This window comes from Mercenaria mercenaria, chromosome 9, assembly GCF_021730395.1.
Source record: "Mercenaria mercenaria strain notata chromosome 9, MADL_Memer_1, whole genome shotgun sequence".
In the NCBI taxonomy this organism is placed as follows: Eukaryota; Metazoa; Mollusca; class Bivalvia; order Venerida; family Veneridae; genus Mercenaria; species Mercenaria mercenaria.
The window spans coordinates 34,537,416-34,547,385 of record NC_069369.1 but is presented as its reverse complement, the minus strand read 5'-3'; positions in this window follow the sequence as shown (position 1 = coordinate 34,547,385).

Here is a 9,970-nt window from a genome sequence, read left to right as displayed (position 1 = left end):
CGTGCTGCGGCAAACGTCTTCACATTGGGCTGCATGGCACCATAATCTCTCGGACGGTTTTACATTTCGGTGCATTGCAACCAGTTTTTTAACGTATCGTTTCAAGTTAAATTGAATGGAATGAAATTATTTATTCAATAGCATCTATACAATGCATTGAATGAACAGTTACTGAACGGGATGGAATTTTAGATTAGACGGTGTTAAGATGCACCGCACTGGCTTGGGTGTATATTAAATAATTTTGGCGGTAGATAACAGGTTGCAGACAATATCTCACAAAAACGGTTGATTGTACTAGCTTGTGATCTATCAGGCAATTTTCCGCTAGATTTTAAACTCTAATTACATTACACATGAAGCTATATTACACCTATATAGAACATTGATAAATTACAAAAGAAGCTATAAGACATCTATATAGAACGTCGGTATATGTGTATATTTGATACGGGTCTCCGACCTGAATTAGGCCGGTGGTACTACCTAGGTGTCCGGTCGTTTCTAAAAAATACCTGGAGGTACACCTTGATTTTCAAACATTAAAACTGGTTATGTATCTGCGTGCCTTGAACTATATTAGCGAGACTTCAAACAAGACGAAATATCCAGCATGCTGTGCTGAAGATAAATAGAAATTCAATACAAAACTAAACTACTGGAATTTTGTAATTCTAGGCAATCAATACAAAATCGGGGGATGTGCACCAGTTTTGGGTCAGATTTAATTTTTTATTAACCTAGAAACATGGGGGGGGGGTGGGTGGGGGCTGAGCAGATTAGTTACTAACTATCAGACTGAAGTCAGATTATGTATTTACAAAAGGACGAAATTTTACATTCATTAATGAAGGAATTAGAATTGACTTGTTTTATATCTTTTGCATATAAATTTTAACACAAATAGATAATATACATGTAAGCATAAGGGTATACAAAGTTATAAATATTAAAAAAAAAAACACACACATAAGAATTGATAGATTCATGTAGACAGCTAGGCGTCAACTTAGAATTTTACCCCCTATTTTCAAAACAATTAAATGTCAGCTTAATTGTTGAAGCCTACAGAAGTTAAGGTATGTTGAATGTTATTAAAGTCTTAAGATGCATTTGCCTAAGCTTATATATGCTTTACTATAACGATATCCTCTTTGATTCTACATATGTACGATATTGAATTTAGTTGAATAGTTATTGCGTTCAAAGTGGGAACATTCTGTTCGACATTATAGGAAGCCATTGCTTTAAATACTGTCAAATAATTTATTTACTTGAAAAAATTAGACCAAGTTATTTGCTTACTTAAATTTTGGGGCGGAACTGTTTATTTACGTTTTTCTTCCAGCCCATCACTTTTCACATTGTTGTCCACTGTATTTTGTCACATTATTTATTTAGAAACAGCTATTATCAGATTAATAAACAACAGTTGTAAAATTCTAATATTTTATTTGCTACATGATTGTCTCATGATAAACAGATTTCCGAGCTTTGAGTTTATGCCATTTGTGTTTAATTATCCTTGACACAAGTCTTTATTCGATCCACATGCGTTTCCTCCAGGACCTAGCTTTTGTTGAGATGTTGACTTATACTTTTGTCCTGATTGCGGCTCTTTATTACCATCAGCAGCGACCTCATGTTGACGCTTGTAAGAGCTTTCCGAATGGGTCAACCCAGACGCCTTTAGACCTAACGTATTAGAGCCTGTAGCAACTGACCTCCTAGAAACATATTCTCTATCATATCTGAAAGACTTCGATGATTTGTCGTCACTCAGTTTGTCTTCTATCGGCAGTGATCGTTTCTTGAGTTTAATAAGAGTCCGGAAAATGCCACGAAAATCAACTTTCTGCAAAATAAAGTACAGCAAAAATCATTTATAGCGAACTCGGTTATAGGAAAATCTCTGTTACTAGTATAAGGAACCGATTTTTTCTGGTCCGATTTTTTCCCCTATATAACGAACTTTAATAGTCCGTAATTTCAAGATTCACTGCCATTTGTATCATACTAAAGTGTGAAAATTAATAAATTCATCGCTAAATGTGTGACTGAATTATATTTGATTATGATAAATCCATGCATATTTTTAATAAATACAATGTTTTATTTAAACGCCTTTATCTCTAAAGTCATACGACTATAAACAAGTGCGAAAAATACGTCGCCACTTATTGTCATTGTTCGATAGAGTATATCTAACATCGCTTTTATAGTTAGCATATATTTAACATCCTTTAAAATGTTCAGTGTGCTTGGGGTATATGCCAAACATTCAAATATGTTCTAAAAATGACAAAATAATCTTCCAGTCATTAGATCGTCTACAGATCTTCTATTTGGATATTTTTATCTATAAATGGAAATATATTATACATATATACATACAAAAATATCAAAATGTTCATGAAAATGTTAAATCGTATAAAAATTTCATCAGACGTTCAACATAATATCGTGCTTATCAATAAAACACACACTTATGCTCTTTCGTACGAAATCGTGCTATTTTGAAGTCTACAGTTAAACTACGATAACGAATATCAAATAATCTATCTGGATAAAACGACCATTCGCCACTTGCCAATTAAAATGTAAAGGGGTCCATGTGCATAATTTCTCCAAGTCGCCAAATACCAGTTGAAGCTGATTTTGTAGTATTATTTTGAAATAGTTTACAATCAAATGTCAAATTTAAACCCAAGACAGACATTAGCGCTAACTGTTTATCATTTAATACACAGGCTATAATAGATTTCTGGCAGCATTTATTCTACCAGTGTAACGGCTACCAGGCACTATAATTCTAGGTTTTCCATAAAAATAACTTAACGCTGTCATTTCACAAACTTGCAGAACTATCATAATTGTTTACTTTTTTGACGAAATGCACTGTTTACGACCGTTTGACATTATTTCGTTAACAAACAGTTAACGTATATATTCCTGCCTGAAATATCATGAGATGCAAATGCTTACACGATAAATTTATTTATTACATACCCAATTATTAACTATTCTAAGTTACAATAGAACCCGAAACGTCAATACTTTTCCATCCAATATCGGGTGCATGACGTCCTATGTTATGTCACTTTCGCGTATGCCATTGCATTTAAAATTTCTTTAATGTAGTTTTGCACGTTTGATAACCGGAAGTAATGGCTTAACGTCATTTATCAGGATAACGTAGAATAAAGCCCGGACTCGGTTTACGAGAAGTTTCATGACACTCAAAATGTGATTTTCCTATAGACACTCATTATGTAAACTTGTGTGAGGTACAAATTTTACAAATCAGTCTAGCAAAGAAAAAAAAAACAACAACACGATCCTATCTTTTTATTTATCGATTTTTCCAAGTATTTACTAAAGTTTTGAAGAAATCAGAGTTTAATCAAATTTTACACTGTAGAAACAATTTTAATCGGAATCTGCAGAACTACCTGAACGACGATATTTACATGTTTTTCATGCTAAAACAAATTTATATAATAATTATCAGTGAAGTTGCATATGTAATAAAAAGATTATTAGATTTATATCCAGGTTGCTGACACGGGGAAAACTATTAAGTTTACATTTTTAAATTGCAAAGTTCTAGATTGACAGTTAAATATATGTGTCGAAAGGTTAGACAGTGGCAACATATATCTCAAGTGTCATAGTGCATACTTGTACGAACTTTATATAGACATCTGATATTTATCAGGATTATACGAACATTTTCCACTTGATAAATAAAAGGTCCACGTGCTCATTTTCTCACAATTGTCCAAGTATCAATTGGAGTTCTTACATTGTCGCTTATTTTATGTTATTATTTTGAGTAGGTTTACATTAAAACCTATCTATTGTCAGAATTAACCTTAATAAAGTTAGAAGCGGTGACTGTTTGACATGTTATACACGGATTATTATGCCACATTTATTCTACACGTACGTCGGCCACCAGGCATTATCCTAAGTTTGATAAATGACGTTACGCTGTCACTTCCGGTTAATCAAATGTGCATAACTATCACAAGTTGTTAACATGTTTCACGATATTCGCTGTCATTGACAATTTTATTCCGTTGACGCAGAATTAACAGATATTCCCATCTAAACATTTCAGGAAAGTGGCAAATACTTTTACAATAATTGCATATTAAATAACAGTTATTGAAACGAACCTGTGAATCAGTATTATTTAAGTTTCAAGCTAAATCTACGTGTCAGAAGGTTGAATAGTAGCAAAACATATATCTAGTGCCACGGTGCATACGTTTTAACATTCATTTATTAATACAAACGTGACGTCAGCATCACGAGCAGCTTAACCGACACCATGCCTGCCTTATAAAGTTAAAAACAGTAGCAATCTTAACACAATATACAAGTTCCTTTGTATTCTAGACCAATTTCCACTTTACTAAAATATACCCATTAATTTCAATAAGAGTAGATGTTCAGTTGTAGTTTAAAATGTTATTTAGTTTTGAACATTTATTTTTGAAAGTCTTTTACACAAGATATTTCAAATGTCTGCCAGTGGGTGAGCAAGTCAGAAACAAACATGCTTTACACTTGATATGTTACCACTTCACCATTTTGTCTATTGCACAAGTTCATTTAGAAAAAAACCCACTAAATATAAGAAATAACATTATCATAAAAGGTAGGGTACCCCTCTACTAAAGTAGTTTATTCCAGTAACCTTTCAAATCTGTAAATAAAAGTCACAGCTAGTAATTGCTGTGCTATTTTTAGAACTGCTAAGTGTCGTCGAACTGCTAAGTGTCGTCGACGACACTTAGTAGTTTACCACTGAAATCTTTGAAAATACGCCGAATTTAACAATTTTAAATGTTTCACTATTGAAACCAGAATTATTTGACCACGTACAAGTCGAATTATTTTTTCTTTAACGAAATTTAATTAGACTGTGGAAAGCAGCTTTAAGTTCTGCAATACTCATATATATTTACATTTTTTGTCACAGTGTTTGTCCATAACAGCTCTTTTAAATACGTTACCAGTACATTTGGACATATTATGTATGAAGAAATTAGAATCATTGTTATTAATACATTTTTGATGGTTTAACTATAAGGTGCTTTTGGTACATGGAACCTGGTTATTTCGGTTGAATCTTTGGTCTTGTTTAAATTTTAACTAACATTTATTTTACTGTGCTATTCTATGCTAATGATTTGTTGGCATACTTCAGTCGACGTCGACTATGGTATTGTGCCCTACATGTGCTGATTCTGTGTGTTGCTGTTTTTTTTGAGGATGTCCCTTGACTGGCTGCTTTGCTTTGCGTCTTGTCCTAATTTCATTATTCGCGACTCGGATGTTTTCCTCTCCTGCCATCAGTCCCTTAGTCACCTCTATTTCCAGAGAGGACTATTGCCTGCAAATTACCCCCAAGTCTCTGTGTCTGTGCCGCATGCTTTCATGTTTCTCTTGCAGACATCCTTCGTTGTCTTCTCCTTGCTCCTGTGGTAAGTTCCGTAAACAGCAGGTCATTTGGTATGCGTCCATCATCCATTCTGTGGACACAACCGATGCAGCGTAGGCGGTGTTGGCTCAGGAGGTTGTACATTGAAGGAAGTCCCTACGTTGTGAGGACCACATTGTTTGTCACCTTGTCTTTCCAAGTGATGCCTAGTACTTTGCACAAACAACGAAGATGGAACACCTGAAGTCTTCTTTCTTGTGCTGCATGCATTGTCCTGGCCCCTTGTTCACAAAACATTTTCCGGTCTCATCTGAGTTTGAGTTTGAAATTCTAATATCAATTTTACTTAAGGTTAAATTCCAATTGAATCTGACCATCAATACTGAATAGTCACTTGAAACTAGTAACTTATTTATAATTTAGCCTTAAACATCCAATTTTGATCATAAAATGACAAATTAAGCTTCATTATCAAAAACAGCCGAGACTGAAAATGTTTTGTGCACACGGGGTCAGAATTCACTGCCATAGAGTAGGATACTGATGATAGAGGTTTTGTAGACTTTCGTCGCTGTTGTCAGGTGTTGTTTTCCCAGACTCGTTTTATCAGCTTTGAAATGGTGCTGGAAGCTTTTCCAATTATTTTGTTGATTTCAGCATCAATTGAAAGTGTGCTGGAGGTGTTGGAGGTGGTAGAACCTAGATACTAGAATTTGTGGTGTACTTGTAGTTATTCTTGGTTGTTGGTGATTATGGGAAATACCGTCTGTGGATGTGCCAAAAGCGCATCAATGGCTGACTGTTGAACAATGTTTCCCCTGGAATACAGCTCACTCATAGTAGTGTGCCACCCATCAATCTTTCAAGTTGTTTGGCCTTATCGGGGATAATTGCACTAGTCTTGTATTTGAATGTCGCCTTTTTCTTCACGCCTGCTTTTGTGATACCGTCGTACATGCTTTTGATGTTTCTATTGTTTGCGGATTGAAGGATTGTATTGTACAGGCCAATAGTCGTTAAAACAAGAGTAGACTACTCACGGGTTTAGCACAAAACGGGTGTAGCTACTTCTTTATTTCACATAAGTTACAACCAGCATTTCTGGCAGATCATTTCAACTTGGATGGCTTGTCCTCATGGGCTTGTAAGGCAGAGCGTTTGATAAGTATCAAATGGGTGAGTTTCCCGATTTGTGTTTGAACCAGTCGTTTTCTTTGGATCCAGTTTTCTTGCCAAAGACAGTAATAGCTGTATCGTGTGTTACATTTCTCAAGTTGTTCCGACAAGTAGACATTTACTCTCGCACCAAAGAATATTAATACAACGAGGAAAGCAGCATTCAGGATCGGTTGCTGGAATGTACGTATAATGACAACTGGCTTATCGTCTGATCTCCAGACAAAGGTCTCATGTATCATAGGTAATGTTCTATGATCTTTGTTTCTTTGACTGACGAATAACCATTTTAATCAATCATTCTGGTAATGATAAACTTCCCATACAATTATGATCTGTAATAAAACTTTCATATACCATGTGAAAACTTCGTTTTTTAAAAGAGGTATATGTCATCTACTGTAATGCTTATGGTTATGGAAAATTCTAACATTGCATTTTCCTAACGGAAAAATTACAACAGTGTACATTTTGAAGATTACCTTATCAATATGAACACTTAAATATATACTAATAAAAAGAAAAACCCATAAAAGAACACAGTTTAGCACCGCCTTGGCCTTTTCAGGGCAAAAATCATCACCGTGCAGTTTAGGCCGGTAAAACAATTTAAATTAATGAATTGCTATTGGAAAGCAGTTTATACCTTACGTTACAATGTCAATATTGCGTAGTACGTTCTTTACATATAAAACTAAATACTTATGGCCACGGTATTTATCTCGTCCTTTTGCCTTGAGCCGGCTGATACACATATTGTGGAGAGTTTATTTTATATTCGGGAATTATCTCAGTTAAGCTGCATTGTGTATTAAAAATCAAATGTAGAACAGTGTGTGCTATGCTAGCCTTTAGACAGATTTAAACCTCCAACTGAACATCAGGGGTTCATTTCACATAGCCTTCTCACGACGAATTTAGAATTTAAGACTAATTTTTTTCACGAACATGATCTTAAGTAGCTTCATATTAATTAATCGACATTTCTTAAAATCTGAGCCGTATAAAGATCAGAAAGATTTGTCATAAAGATGGACATTTGTCAAGTTTTCAAAATAAAACGTGGAAATAAATGCGTTTTAAAAGAGAGAATCAGTATAAAACTATGAACTGTTATGAAACTGGCTCCTGACTATTCCAAGGCGTTGTTCAAATTTTAATCTCATTTTTGCCTGCAATGTTTTTAAATGTTATATCTTTTGTCTTATATGTTGATGGTGTAAACACTCCATTTTGTTGGTCGACATTCGAAGCAACTTTCCTATACAGTTTCACATTCTGGGCGGCCTGGATTGCGGTGTTGTTGTGCTCACTGCTTATAGGGATTATACTTTCTGATTGACACCAGCGTGTGCTGATCATTAAGCTTTGTATTAGTGAAACTGAAGTATTGATGCATATTTTTCATTTTAAAATTTATCTTTGTACGGTCGAAATGTTTAAAAAAACACAATTAACAAGGGAAACGAATACAAAATCAAATATGTGCAGTTTAATTATTTAATAGACCTGTACAGATACATTGCATTTTCTAGCTACATGAACCAACGGCTACATATAAAAAGAAACTAATACTGAATATAATACTTTTCTTCCATAAAATAGTATATGCCATATGACACATGGTTCTAAAAATAGATTTTCGTAACATGACTCATTGTTTTTAAAATACATTTTTGTAAAATTATATTATAGTTCTAAAAATAGTAAACGGATTGTCGAGCTTTGACTTTTGTCGATTAGTATGTTCTTTGTGGTTTATCGGCCGTGACATTCCTTGTTTGATCCACAGACATTAATAGCCCGTAAGATTGGTTTAAATATCATAAAACCAAATTTTGTATCGCTTGCTAGAGTTCTTTGCCGATTTTGGTAGGACCTTTCTTCCTCCCTTCCTTGATTGGCAGTTCCAGAACTTATGTAAGCATACCCCTTAGGATCGTTTCGCATAGGATCAATGAATGGATAAGATGTTTCATCGTGAAGCATAGCCTTTTCAAGTTGTCGGACGATCCATATGTTCTCCAAAAGGTTTGTGCTTGTCTTTAAAGTGTCACGCAAGTCATCTTCCTTTATCGTCAACATGAAATAAAGTGATACATCTTTTTATATTAACTGTACCCTGTCATTACAGATTAAGTTTGTAAACTTAAAATATCGTTTTTCGGGCACTACGTTTATTAACAAGATTAACAAGGTTTATAACAGTTCATGCTGGGATACAATTCTTTTATCAAAGTGGAATTTAATTTCATTCAGATTTATTCAAAACTTATGCATTACTGAGGATTTTTTGTAAGTGAATAACAAGATAGGGTGGCTTGCTTTCTACTCGCTTATTTGAACAAAGCAAAAATCACACATTTTTTTTTTTGCATTTTGGAAACAAACAAAAATCGACAGCGTATACAAGTCTTCACCAGTTCCAGACAATATAATACGCTTAAGCATATAGGTCCGTTTTCCTCTTTTGGAGATAATTGCCGACAATTAAATTCAAACGACAAGTTCATTTTTAAAGCTAATGAAGCGGTCAATAACATAATTTGTATATATTTTCGTTTGAAAATCTTTTAAATATGTTTTTTTTAATATTTACATTTCTAGACGAAATATATTGCTTTAATCTGAATTATTATCTTAAGAACAGTTATTAGGTATCATATCACTCCACATACTAATGCTATATTTAACTTATTTTTCTCATTTGCTATCGTAATTATTATTCTGCTGTTCTGAACACTCTTGTCCATTTAATCTTCAAAAACAGTACATTTGCCATTTTTATTAATGCAAATATGATTTGTTTCCTATCAGTATTAGAATGTAGCTATCGTGTCCGAGTTACAGATTAAGGATATGGCATAATAAACGTATTTTTGTAACTTCATAAATATTCATTTAAGACGAACAGTAACTTCTCCTTCTACAACGTAGTTGTATTGATTTTAACGATTATGTTTTTTTTTCCCAAAACATCCACCAAATTTTACTAATCACAAGTTTAATGAAAAATGATTTATCTGACAGAGTGTGTTCTCTGCAAATACTTTAATCTAAGTGGTTTTAATATAAATACATTTTGTATAAAATCTCAGGCTAAAGTTAGCAACGAAGGTTAACAAAAGAATTAAACTATAAAGATATTATTAATTTCAGTGTATACAATCAATCTTTATCTCTGACAACAAAGCATGTTTTTGCCTACTGTAAGAACGACTTTCATGCAAACCGAATACACAGTCAAACCAGTCTATAAAAGCCATATTTTCTGTAAATGTTAATAAAAAAAACCCAAACAAGTGGTAATTAGAGAAAGTGATCTCTGTTTAGTGGTGACCT